The sequence below is a fragment of the Somniosus microcephalus genome, chromosome 32, assembly GCF_052327205.1.
Source record: "Somniosus microcephalus isolate GS21.2 chromosome 32, FLI_Smic_1.0, whole genome shotgun sequence".
Lineage (NCBI taxonomy): Eukaryota > Metazoa > Chordata > Chondrichthyes > Squaliformes > Somniosidae > Somniosus > Somniosus microcephalus.
In genome coordinates this window covers 10313897-10328088 of record NC_141018.1, presented here as the reverse complement: position 1 = coordinate 10328088, position 14192 = coordinate 10313897, and positions in this window count along the sequence as shown.

Below are 14192 nucleotides of genomic sequence, written 5' to 3'. Positions count from 1 at the left end.
TGAAGCACTTCCTCTGCTCAGTGCAACACCGTCTTACTTAAATAGGAGTGGAGAAACGGACACAATGAGGGAAGATCGACTAAAATCACAGTTCTTAACAAAATTCCCACTTTACTCCCACCCCTATACCTATCCTAAGTTGCCTTGTGGAAGGCCAGAAAAATATATGCTCACCACTGGAAATGCCTGCTCCGTGCCCTGCGAACATAGATCTTCACTGCCCCGAAGTAAAAAAAACACTCCAGTGTTTTAAAAGTAAACTGCTGCTGTTTCACCTCTTCAGGCAGACTCCCACGCTGTAGAGGGACACGGAGGCGAGGCCAGAGAGAGAGAAAGAGCATCTGGGAAGCTATCTTTTATACCCCCTTTTGGGGCCCGCCCAGATCTGGATGTTTCTGGGCTAAAACAAAAGGGATCCAACTGCCCCATTGTCCAGTAATGGGTTTGGATGAATCACCCATACATTTTAAACTGTTCCTTTTCTCAGTTTAAATGTCTCTTCAAATTGTCTGTGCTGAGCTTTGAATGAAGCTGCAGTTTAAATGTATCTTCATTGTGTGTGATGGGCTATTGAACCATTTCCATTCATCCTGATGGGTTTTGAATGGAGCTGTATTACTATGTAAACAGCTTGGGAGGCTATAGTAAACAGAAGCCATTGTTCAATTGTTCTTGTGGTCAGGCTGAAACCGCAGTCAAGTGGTTGATCCTTTGTGCAAACATCTTGTAGCAGTTTCTGTAAACATATCGATTATCTGCTGCAGGGGGGTGGGGACTCCCCTTTGATTGGCAGCTCCATTGAACCTTTCTTCCACAGACACAGAAAACTGTTTTCCAAGTCCTTTTGTCTTCGGCCATGTGGTCTGATGGCCATTTTGATCCCTGGATGTTTTTTTTTAAAGGTATATCACCCAGGGATTGTTTAATCAAAAATTAATCTTCGGAGCTGTAAATTATTGTGAAATCTTACACACCCCATCCACCACCTTAAACATTCACTCCCTCCACCACCGGTGTACCATGGCTGCAGTGTGTATCATCTACAAGATGCACTGCAGCAACTCGCCTAAGCTTCTTCGGCAGCGCCTACCACCTAGAAGGACAAGGGCAGCAGGCGCATGGGAGCACCACCACCTTCAAGTTCCCCTCCAAGTCACACACCATCCTGACTTGGAAGTATATCACTGATGCTTCATCATCGCTGGATCAAAATCCTGGAACTCTCTCCCTAACAGCACTGTGGGAGTACCTTCACCACACGGACTGCAGCAGTTCAAGAAGGCGGCTCACCACCACCTTCTCAAGGACAACAAATGATGGGAAATAAATGCTGGCCTTGCCAGCGATGCCCATACCCTGTGAATGAATTTAGAAAGATAGGCAAATGTGGCAAACAAATTATGCACAGCAAGGTCCCACAAACAGCAATGAGATGAATGACCAGCTGATCTGTTTTAATTGAGGGATAAATGTTTGACAGGGTAAGTCCCTTACTCTTCTTCGAATAGTGCTGTGGGATAGTTTACATTCACCTGTGCAGACACACAATGCCTCGACTTAACATCTCATCTGAACGACGGCAACCCACAACCTTCTGCCTCAGGAGTTGAGTTGCAATCACTGAGCTGACACTTGTTCAGCTATTTTCCACTATAATTCCACAGGTTTTTGGCATTTATTCGGAAATTTTAAGTGGCTTGTTTTCATGCTTCAAAAGAATAGAAAGAGCACGGTTGCAGGTACATGGTGATTGGTTGCTACTTTTTGATTGACACAGAAAATTGCATTTCTCACAACAAGAAAGCAGCAATTTCATTAACAGCTGCATTTAGAGTGTGATCGTCACTGTTGTAATGTAGGATACATGGCAGCCAATCTGTGCACAGCAAGATCCCACAAACAACAATGTGATAATGACTAAATAATCTGTTTTAGTGATGTTGTTTGAGGGATAAATATTGTCCAGGACACCAGGGAAATTTCCCCTGCTCTTCCTAAAAATAGTGTCATGGGATATTTAGCGTCTACCTGAGCGGGCCTCGGTTTCATCTGAAAGATGACATCTCCGACAGAGCAGAACTCCTTTAGTACTGCACTGGATTGTCAGCCTAGTGTATTGACTCAAATCACTTGAATCCAGAACTTCCTGACTCAGATGTGAGTGCTATCACTGAGCCATGGCTGACTCCTCCGAATAAATAAATGAGTTCTTTCCTCTACTCTCTCAGGTGTTTAGCCAAGATCAGAATGAAATCCATTCCTCATGTGGTATCCCCATTGTATATTGGTGATCGACCTATCTTCGTGTTGTGTTCGCTGTTGGCGAGTCATGTTTTCCATCATACTCAACACTAGTTCTGTGTGTCACTGTTCTGAGCATCCATATAAGGCACTTCTTCTTCTTTCGTGTGGTAGTAGCAAAGCAAATCAAACATCAATATCTAAGTCAGAAATCCAGACCAAAGCTTCCGTTGTAACAGTGTGGATATCTTGTTTCCTCTGAGGGCAGTGCTCAATGATGTGCTTCAGGGTCTGATCAGGAGCTCCACAGTCGCATGATGGGGATGCTTTAATCTTCCATCTATGGAGAAGGTGGCAGCATCTACCATGACAGTTGATGGTTGCCCACTGTTTGCGAGGAAGGCTTGATCCTGCAGGTTGTACCGTGGGGTCCTCTATAAAGAATCCATTCTGTATCTCGCAGTTCTTCCAAGCACTAAGAGCACAGACTGATGTCCAGGTATCCATACTCCTCAAGATCCATGTCCTGTTTTACACTTTTTCTTTGGCACTCAGTATTTGTGCCTCCAGATTCTCTCCCTGAGGCAAGGAAAGAGGTACTGTGCAGGTAGAACAATCTCACCATCTGCTCTGGGCATTCAACCACTGCAAATGATACAAGACATGGTGACCTGCCAACATGGCACACGGACCGAGGCTGCCTCAGTGCTTGAAAGAAAGACTTACATTTATATAGCGCCTTTCACGACCTCAGGACGTCCCAAAGCACTTTACAGCCAATGAAGTACTTTTGAAGTGTAGTCACTGTTGTAATGTAGGAAACTCGGCAACCAATTTGTGCACAGCAAGCTCCCACAAACAGCAATGTGATAATGGCCAGATAATCGGTTTGTTAGTGATGTTGGTTGAGGGATAAATATTGGCCAGGACACCAGGGATATCTCCCCTGCTCTTCTTCGAAATACTGCCATGGGATCTTTTACATCCACCTGAAAGAGCAGACGGGGCCTCGGTTTAACGTCTCATCCGAAAGATGGCACCTCTGACAGTGTAGCGCTCCCTTAATATTGCACTGGAGTATCAGCCTAGATTTTCGTGCTCAAGTCTCTGGAGATTGTTGGGATTAGTTGCATCACAAGAACATAAGAAAATATGAATAAGCAAAAGCCATTCAGCCCATCATACCCATACCTTCTCAGATGGTGAATTGTAAACTCCACCCAGCGACAGCCTGCCTTTGTATAGCATGGCTTTACGTCCTCGCCCCTGGGCCTTACACTAAACATTCGTAAGACAAAGGTCCTCTATCAACCTGCCCCTGCCGCACAGTACTGCCCCCCGATTATCAAAGTCCACGACGAGGCCTTGGACAACGTGGACCACTTTCCATACCTCGGGAGCCTACTGTCAACAAGGGCAGATGTCGATGACGAAATCCAACACCGCCTTCAGTGTGCCAGTGCGGCCTTCGGTCGCCTGAGGAAGAGAGTGTTTGAAGACCAGGACCTCAAACCCAGCACCAAGCTCATGGTCTACAGAGCAGTAGTGATACCCACCCTCCTGTATGCTTCAGAGACATGGACCATGTACAGCAGGCACCTCAAAGCACTGGAGCGGTACCACCAATGCTGCCTCCGCAAGATCCTGCAAATCCATTGGCAGGATAGGCGCACCAAAGTCAGTGTTCTCGCTCAGGCTAACATCCCCAGCATCGAAGCTTTGAACACGCTCGATCAGCTCCAATGGATGGGCCACATCGTCCGCATGCCCGATACGAGACTCCCAAAACAAGCGCTCTACTCAGAGCTCCGACACGGCAAGAGAGCCCCAGGTGGGCAGAGGAAACGCTTCAAGGACACCCTCAAAGCCTCCTTGAAAAGGTGCAACATCCCCACCGACACCTGGGAATCCCTGGCCCAGGACCGCACAAAGTGGAGGAGAAGCATCCGGGAAGGCGCCAAACACCTCGAGTCTCTTCGCCGGGAGCAAGCGGAAGCCAAGCGCAAACAGCGGAAGGAGCGCACGTCAACCCAAGCACCCCACCCACCCGCCCCTTCAACCACCGTCTGCCCCACCTGTGACAGAGACTGTAGGTCCCGCATTGGACTTATCAGTCACCTGAGAACTCATTTTTAGTGTGGAAGCAAGTCATCCTCGGTTCCGAGGGACTGCCTAAGAAGAAGAAGAAGCATGGCTTTAACATAATAAAATGCCCCAAAGTGCTTCACAAAGGCTAAACCAGACATCAACTGGTAATGGGAGAATTAGGGAGTTAATCAAAGGCATATCCAAGAGGTAAGTGGCGAGGAGGCTTTTAAAGGAGGAGAGTCTTAGGGAGAATGTTCCAGAATGTGCGGACGAGACAGCTAAAGGCTCTGTAACTGCAGAAAGAATGGAGTGGGGCAGCAAAGGAGGCCAGAGTCAGTAGAGTGGAGGGCAGACAGGATTGGAAGAGGACCCAGAGCTGGGAGGACAAGCCCTGGAGAGTCCAGAAGATTTAAATAAAAAAGTTGAACTTGATGCATTGGATGATGGAGAGCAAATGAGTTTGGCAAGGATGGTGATAGCAATCCTTCTCTCCCTTGCTCCCTCTCTCAAATGTATCTTCCTCCCTTTTCCTCCCAAAATATATCAACGCATATTTCTTCACAGTAAATCTCATCTGACATCTCTCTGCCTAATCTACTAACCTATCTGTGTTCTCCTGAAGTCACTTACAGTCCTCTTCACAGTTAAGCACACTCCTTATTTTGACATATATTAAGAGCAATGGTCTCAACATTGACCCCTGGTTGACACCACACTGTACATCCCTCCAGTCAATAAAGCATCCATTAACCACTGCCCTCTGCTTTCTGTCCTGAAAAAACTTCCTATCCATGCTGCCACACTCCATTTAACACTTTAAATTGATCAAAAATCCACCTTTCGGATGAGAGGTTAAACCCTCTCAGATGGATGTAAAAGATCCCATGGCACTATTTCGAAGGAGAGCAGGGGAGTTCTCCCCGGTGTTCTAGCCAATATTTATCCCTCAACCAACATCACCTAAACAGATTCTCTGGTCATTATCACATTGCTGTTTGTGGGAGCTTGCTGTGCGCAAATTGGCTGCTGCATTTCCCTACATTACAGCAGTGACTACACTTCAAAAGCACTTCATTGGCTGTAAAGCGCTTTGGGACATGTTGAGGTCGTGAACGGCGCTATAGAAATGCATGTCTATCTATCAAAAAACGTCTCACATGAGACATCTGATTAAACATCATTCAAAAAGCAGTGCACAAAACACCGGCTGCAGTTACTTAATCAGTGCCATGCACCGTTTCCTGAAAGAATTCTATTAAATTTGTCAGACACAACTTGGGATTTCATGGTGCTGCTCGCCTTCCATCCGTTAAAAAAAGTTCACTCATGGGATGTGGGCGTCGCTGGCAAGGCCAGCATTTATTGCCCACCCCTAATTGCCCTCAACTGAACGGCTTGCTAGGCCATTTCAGAGAGCTGTCAAGAGTGAACCACATTGCTGTGGTTGTGGAGTCACATATAGGTCAAACCGGGTAAAGACAGCAGATTTCCTTCCCTAAAGGATATTAGTGAACCAGATGGGTTTTTACGACAATCCAGTAGTTACACGGTCATCATTACTGATATTAGCTTTTTATTCCAGATTTATTTATTAACTGAATTTAAATTCCCCAGCAGCCGTGATGGGATTATGAGCTCACGTCTCTGGATCATTAGTCCAGGCCTCTGGAGTACTAGTCCAATAACATAACCACTATGTTACTGTTCCCTTGGTTCTCAAGATTAGACTTCTCCTGGATTATCCTAACATTATGTTTGAAATTAACTGCATTTGACACAACGACCGAATGCTGCTTTCAATTCTGATATGATAAACTTTCTCCAATTATGTTTGCACAATGATTTCCACTGAAATTCCATTCCAATGAGGATTGTTATACATTACATAGAACTACATAGAACTTTACCGCACACAAACAGGCCATTCGGCCCAACTGGTCAATGCTATTGTTTATGCTCCACGCGAGACTCCTCCCACCCTATTTCCTTCAGCTAACCCTATCAACATTCACATTCTCATCAAAGACACTGATTTGCAATTTTCATGGGAAAATGGATGGAATGCACAAAAAGTAATGCCCAAAAAACTGGAGAAAATTCCAACAAATCCAAAAATCTGCATTATAAAAACAGAATTTTACTAGTCCAGGCAGCACAAACCATTTTCAATTGATCTCCAGTCCCAACAGCTTTTTGGGGGAGAGAGTTCCAGATTTCCACTACCCTTTGTGTGAAGGAATGCTTCCTGACATCACCCCCTGAAGGGCCTAGCTCTAATTTTAATATTTATGTCCCCTTGTTCTAGACTCCCCCCACCAAAAGGAAATAGTTTCTCTCTATCTACCCTATCAACTCCTTTCATCATCTTAAACACCTCAATTAGATCGTCTCTTAATCTGCTATATTCAAGGGAATACAAGCCTAGTCTCCTGTCCTCATAATTTAACTCTTTTAGTCTTTGTAATATTCTGGTGAATCTGCGCTGCACCCCCTCCAAGGCAATATATCCTTCCTGAGGTGCGATGCCCAGAACTGAACACAGTGCTCTAAATGCGGTATAACCAGAGCTTTATATAACTGTAACATAACTTCCACCCCTTGAGATATAGGCCAACATTAGACTTTAAATTATTTTTTGTACCTACTAGCTTTTAGTGATTTCTGTGCTTGGATACCAAATCTCTCTGCTCCTCCACAGTTCCTAGCTTCCTTCCATTTAGAAAATTCTCTGATTTATCTTTCTTAAATCCAAAGTGGATGACCTCATGTTGAACTCCATCTGCCACAGTTTGGCCCACTCACTTAATCCATCAATGTCCCTTTGCAACTTTTTGCTCCCATCTACACTATTTACTGTGCCACCTAACTTGGTTTTGTCAGCAAACTTGGATATATGGCTCTCTATTCCTTCATCTAAGTCATTTATATAAATATAATGGAAAGCTGAGGCCCCAGTACAGATCCCTGGAGGACACCACTAGTCACATCCTGCCAATTGGAGTACATACCCATTATACCTACTCTCTGTCTCCTACCTCCGAATCAATTCTCTACCTATGTCAATAGGTTGCCTCCAATTCCACACACTCTTATTTTTGTTAAGTTTCTTGTGTGGAACGTTATCGAATGCCTTCTGGAAGTCCATATAAATAACATCCATAGACACTCCCTTATCTACATTAGTTACCTCCTCAAAAAAAATCACCTAAGTTCGTTAGACATGACTTACCCTTTACCAATCCATGCTGGCTCTCTCTGATCAGCTCATAGTTGTCCAAGTGCTCAGTCACTCTGTCCCTAATAACAGATTCTAGTAACTTCCCCATAACTGACGTTAGACTAATAGGTCTATAATTTCCTACCCTTCTGGAATAATGGAGTGACGTTGGCAATTTTCCAATCCAAGGGGATAATTTCTGAACCAAGAGAGTTTTGGAAGATCACGACAACAGCATCTACAATTTCCTAAATTACTTCTTTTAATACCCTGGGGTGGAAACCATCAAGTCCTGGAGATTTGTCCATTTCTAGTTTCATTATTTTCTCCATTACTACTTTTAACTTGTATTAAATCTAATTAGCTCATCCCCTTGATTTATTTTTATTTTTCCTCGTATCTCTGGTAGTTTATCCTCATCCTCTACTGTGAAAACTGATACAAAGTAATAGCAAATGGACATTTCCTGTTTACATTATCACCTGCACCTGTCATTAAGAGACTCACATTACCCTTATGTAAGAAATCGTGGATTGAAAGAAATGAGCTGAAATACGAGGTCAGAACGAGTGGGCATAAATAGGCCTGATAAGGGATGCAGCAAGGAACTGTAGGATAAACAAGCTGTCTACAAGAGGGCAACAAGACCTTTAGAACAGAGATAAGGAGGAAAATGACTCATGAGGCTGTGAGGGGGCTGTCAGAAGTAGCCTCTCCCTTGTAATTGGACAATACGCCGAGAAAGAAATAGTCAGGCAGTTAGGGGTGAAGGCTTCCCCAAGGTGGCTATGGCCTAACACCTTGGTCAAGTTTAGCCTCTGAGGTGGCTGACGGCCTAACACCTCCAACAGCTCGAGAGACGACCTAAAGGAAGTGACCACTGCAGCACACTGCAGGAATCCACCCAATCCGAGACTACCGTACTGCCTCCCCATCCAGCCGGTTGTTTTGTTCCGTTACAGGGCCGTAGATCGTCCTCATCTGTCTCGGGTTGTATGTCTATTATACTTAGCTTAAACCACATGTAATATCTGATTATGCTTTAAACTGTAGGGCCTAGAAATTCAGTCGCGCCACTTCTGGGGCGCTAAAGTCGGGCGGGCGCTAAAGTTAGCGCCCGCCAGAAAGTGTAGGCCACTTCGCCGAAATTCAGTAGATTTGGCCAAGGAGTTTGGGCGAGCGCTGAAACTGGCGTTGCACTCCTATCTTTAGGCGCTAAGCCGGCGGTGCGGACTGATAACGCTGAGGCCGGGCGCAGCGCAGGTGCGGTCATGTTTTGATTGACAGCAGACACCCTGATGCCGGCCAGCTCTTAAAGGGGGAAGGGTCGACTTTGTCTGCTGCCACGCCCTGGATAGTGGAGCCCTGTAGCTAGGCCTGAACACTGCTGGTGGACCCAAATAGCGCCTGAAGCCATGCAGAAGGCCCGTGAACGAGCGCAGCGCTTCTCAGAGCATGCTTTGAGGGTGCTGCTTAAGGCTTTTGAAAAGAGAAGAGAGATCTTGTGCCCGGACAGTGGCAAGAAGGCTCCCAGGAGGCAGTACAGGAGAGCCTGGAGGGAAATCGCCCACAGGGTGTCATCCACCAGCGATGTCCCCAGGAGTGCGGACCAATGCCGCAAGAAGTACAACGACCTCACTCGGATGGTCAGGGTGAGTACCCTTTCCAGTGTCCTCCTCATCCTTGCATGTGCACCTCACATTATGGGCAAAGGGACCTCAAAGGCCTAATGGCCATCCCTCCTCCTGCAGCTATGGCACTGGCATGATCATCAATAGCACTTTCTGCACTTTACACACTGGCCAAGCTATTCGACCATGGGAGGCAGTGCACACAACAACAGGGCACCACACTGGCCATGCTAATCGACCATGGGAGGCAGTGCAGACAACAACAGGGCAACACACTGTACTTAGAGGCCGTCCTTTCTCTTGCAGGCCAAGCTGGTCAAGAATATGAAGAGCCGGAATGTCACCGGGGGAGGCCGTGGCCAGTTCCAGGAGCTCAGTGACCTGGAGGAGCGCGTGGCTCGACTCATGCGTGGCCGGGTGGTTGGCCCCGTTGCTATTGGAGATGCCGACCCTGTGCTGGGCCCCAATGGTAAGGACATGACTGTTTGGACCTCTCTCGTTCCCCTTGTGCTTCAGATCTACATCCTTTGCCACTGTCCGACCAATGCGCATAATGCCACCACTCATGCCTCCCTCACTGACGCCCTGTCCTCACTCTAAAGCTACTCTTGTGCCTTCCTGCTTTCAGCTGGTGAGGAGGAGGTCCATGAAGCTGAGAGTGCCAGTCCCTCGGAAGAGGAGGACGACGAGGACCAAGAGGAAGGCGGCACATCGGGGGAACCCTCATCCGCGCCAGGGGATGGCAATGGAGGGGACACGTCTTGCCTGGAGGAGAGCCAGGGGGAAGTGTTGCAGGGGGGTGCAGCTCCTGGGCCCAGTGGCGTCCAGGCAGGCGGGAAGGGTCGGGCAGCACGGCTGCCTTCTCCCCAGAGGGGGGAAGTGTTGCAGGGAAGGGCAGTTGCTGGGCCCAGTGGCGTCCAGGCACGCGGGAAGGGTCGGGCAGCTCGGCGGCCTTCTCCCCAGATGGAGAGTCCGCCCTCCAGTCCGGAGACGGTCCTCGCCCAGGAGGTGCGCCTCCTTGATGAAATGTCTGCGGCCTCCGAGCGGCGCCACAACGAGTTCATGGGGGTTGTGGGACAGTTGCCTCAGGCCATTGAGTCCCTGGCTCATAGTGTGGCCGCTTTCGGGGACTCACAGGCCAGGGGTGTCGAGCAACTCGCGGCAGCACAGGACGCGAGTCGCGAGTTCATGAGTGGTGCCGTGCAGACACTGGCTGATCTGATGCGGGCACAGAACAGGGCAGTTCGGGCACTCACTTCTGCCACACTCGCTGTATCACGGAAGCATCGACAGGGCACCCGCCGCCCTGCTGCAGCACAGCGGTCTGGCCTCCACCAGATTGCTGCGCTTGCTGCAGTGCCAGCCCAGCCGAGTGCCAATGTCTCTGGCGACCAGCGAGCGCCTGGCACCAGCCAGCTTGCCCCCATTGCTGCAGCCGCCACTGCCACTCCCCCAGCCAAGGTGCGATGAGCTGCTGCAGAGACTGATGCTGCCCAGCCACAGCTGCAGCAGTCAGCAGCCGGACCCTCCAGGGCCGGACCTCGTCTAGGCCGACCCCCAAGGGAATCTGCCGTTACGCATTGCGGCCCTCAGAAGCCTTTCCCCAGCCTTACAACACCCACAGGGCCCAGGTTGAGGCGGAGCAACAGGTCGGGCAGGGGCCGGAGAAGCCTGCACAAGGACTCGCCCTCTCGGCACACCAAGTAGAGGGTGTCGGCAACTGTTTTTTTTATATGGGGGTGTTTGTGTTCTGGAGGGGTGGGGCTTATTTTGGAAAGGCCGAAGATGAAGGCCAATTGGATTGACAAGTTTTGTTATTCCTCCCCAGGTTGTGGGAGTGAGATATGTTTTTCACTGTTTTTTGGGGGTCTTGTCTGTTTTTCTGTTTCATGTGGGAAGGGCCCTGAGTTTGTTAAATAAAGCTTTTTATTTATTCAGCTTGTCCAGGTGTCATGTTTCAAGTGGTTGTTGCGTTAACCGGCTGAGGGCTTGCGGAGCGGCTGCATTCAGGTGCGTTCATTGCCACAAGCCATTCCCTGACAGGGGGCCTAGAAGTGTCGTTCAATAAGCCGCCGGCGGACGGCCCTTGGACCTTGTGGCTCCCTTCTGGGCTGGTACTCCTCCTCCTCCTCCTCCTCCTCCTCATGGTCCTCCTGCTCGTCCTCCTGAGGTTGTGGCCCAACGTGAGGTGGCAGTGCCTGAGTCCTGCGGATAGCCAGGTTGTGCAGCATGCAGCAAACGACGACGAACTGGGAGACTCTATCCGGCGAATACTGTAGAGATCCGCCGGATCGATCCAGGCAGCGGAACCGTTGCTTCAGGACGCCAATCGTTTGCTCTATGATGTTCCTTGTGGGTTGATGGCTTTCGTTGTATGCCTCCTCCGCAGGGGTCCTGGGCGCGCGGAGCGGGGTCATGAGCCATGTGCACAAAGGGTAGCCCTTGTCCCCAATAAGCCATCCCCTTGGTGGAGGCTGTGCCTCGAACATGTCAGCCACAGTAGTCTGGCGCAGGATAAATGCATCGTGGCTGCTTCCTGGAAAGCGGGCATTGACAGCTAGGATGCGCTGCCTGTGGTCACACACCAGCTGTACATTGAGGGAATGGTAGCCCTTCCAGTTGCGGTAATCCTCGGCATTGTCGATAGGTGCCCGCATAGCCACATGCGTGCAGTCAATGGCGCCCTGCACCATGGGGAAGTCAGCGATCCTGGCAAATCCGACTGCACGCTGCTCCTGCCTCTCTAGGGTCATGGGGAAGGAGATGAATTGGTGTCTCCTTGCGAAAAGGGCATCGGTGACCTGCCGGATGCAGCGATGCACGGCGAACTGGGAGATGTTCGCTATGTCCCCAGCAGCGGCTTGGAAGGAGCCGCTTGCATAAAAGTTCAGAGCCACCGTGACCTTCACTTCCACCGACAGAGACGTCCTGCACATCATCTGTGGACGCAGATCTCTGTGAAGCAGCTGGCAGATCTCTGCAACCACCTCCCTTCTGAAGCGCAGCCTCTTAACACAATGCGCGGCAGTCATGGTGAGATAGGACACCTGCTGCCGGTATTCCCTGAGTGGGTAAGGCCTACGTTGCCGACGCCTGATGGCCCCTCTGCGTCTAGGCATGGCTGGCCCTCTCACACAGCGTCTGCGAGCCCTTTGAACATAATGCTGGAACTGAGGGTTGGAACCCCATGCAGCCCCCATAATATACTTGCAAACAATGAAATCACAAAGAGTCAAATTTCCAAGCTCTGGCCAGAAGCCAAAAATACCTCTCCTATGTTGTCCCAAATCAGAAAGGTCTGTTCCTTGGTCTCTGTCCAGAAATCCAAAGCACTAAAGTCATTGCAGCAAAATGGCTGGCCTTTATAGTTCAGTGTAAGTGCCCTTTAATTAGCGCTCCCCGAGGCCCGCAGGGCCTCTGCTGCGTTCCACTTCACAGTTCTTAACAGCGCCACGCCCACATTGGGCGGGCGCCACTGAATTTCCGGTTTGGGGCGCACAAACAGCGTTGCACGACGAAATGACGTCATAAGCTGCGCGCGCAGCTGAGCGGGCGCAAACACTTTGCGCCGGCGCTAAATGTCAACTGAAGTTGGGCGTTGGCGCAGACCGGCCTGCGCCCGGGCGCTAAGTGCCTAGCGCTGGAAATCTACCCCTCTTATGGCGTTAACGGCTGGCGAACGCAACTGAATTTCTAGGCCTAGCTCTTTAATAAAAAGCCTTACAAACTCTTAAAACTCTTTGGCCTAGAAATTGAGTGGGCTTTGCGCCCATTTTGCGGCGCTAGAGGTCATTGCGCTGGACTTACAGCCGGTTCAGAAATTCCCTGGGGCCCTACCATCGGCGGTAGACCGGTTGCGCTGCGCCGGCACCGATGACGTCATCGGTGTGCGCAGCGTCCCGGTTGCCGTGGTGACGGGCCCCAGCGCCGAAATTGAGTTGCGGCCGCCTCGCCCGTGGCAGCCGCAACTAAGACTCTGGCAACCGAGTCTTACAGGAGTTTGCGCCGGCGCATTAAGGTCGCGCGGCGGCCAGCCGCTTTCCCGCCGGCCGCCTGCCCGCACCTCCCTCCCCAGACTCCTCCACCCACCCCCGCGGAACAGATGCTTCTGGGCTGCGAGCCCGGCACTTCCCCGAGGTGCCGGGCTCATTTTTGTGAAGATTTTACCGGCCAGCGGGCGGGTGCAGGCAGCTCCTCCTTAACTGAAGGAGGAGGCCTGCACTTCCCGAGCCTGCCGCACCGCATCGGGTGCCGCAGCGCCGGAATAGCGCCGCAATGCGGCAGGTAGCGCCCATTTTCAGGCGCAAACACCCTTCAGTAGCGCCGGCAGCCGTTTGGGCGCGACGCTACTGAATTTTTGGCGCGCGCAGGGGGACTTAGCGCCGGCGCTAACTTTCCGGCGCTAAAGCCCTGGTGCGGCGCCAACTGAATTTCTAGGCCTTTGGGTAATCTGTGTGTGACCTGTGACCCAAATCTTACAGTGGTGTCAGAAGTGGGATCACAGAATTGGGAGTTGTAAGGTTCTGGTTGCGGGGACCGGAGGGGCTTGGTCAAACGCACGTGATCGTTGCTTAGACTGAGTATTTTTCTCTCTGAAAGAAGGGAGCGGCGGGAAAGAGAGTGAGGTAAAGGTAAAACCAGAAATAAAATGGCGTTGGCATATCACCAGGAACAGTTGATAGATAGCCTGAAGGAGGTGAAGCACAAAGTGTAGGAGAGAGAGGGGGGAGATAGAGAAGGAAAAAAATCTAAATTGCAGGCTAGCCAATCTGAAAACTCAGCAAAGAAAGGGAAAAACAGGGATTTGGAAAGCCAGTAAAAGCTGCTGAGACGCCGATTTAAAAAAAGAGAAACTTAGGGCTAGATTTTCAGTTGCTAGCGCCAGCAGTTAGCGCCTTAAGAGAAGTGATTTTCGGGCGCTATGCATGTAGCGCCCGTGCGCAGCGCAGTTTGCGCCCCGCCCCAAATTAAGTTGCCCGTTAGCGCCGGCGCAAAGTTTAGCGCCCGCCTGGATG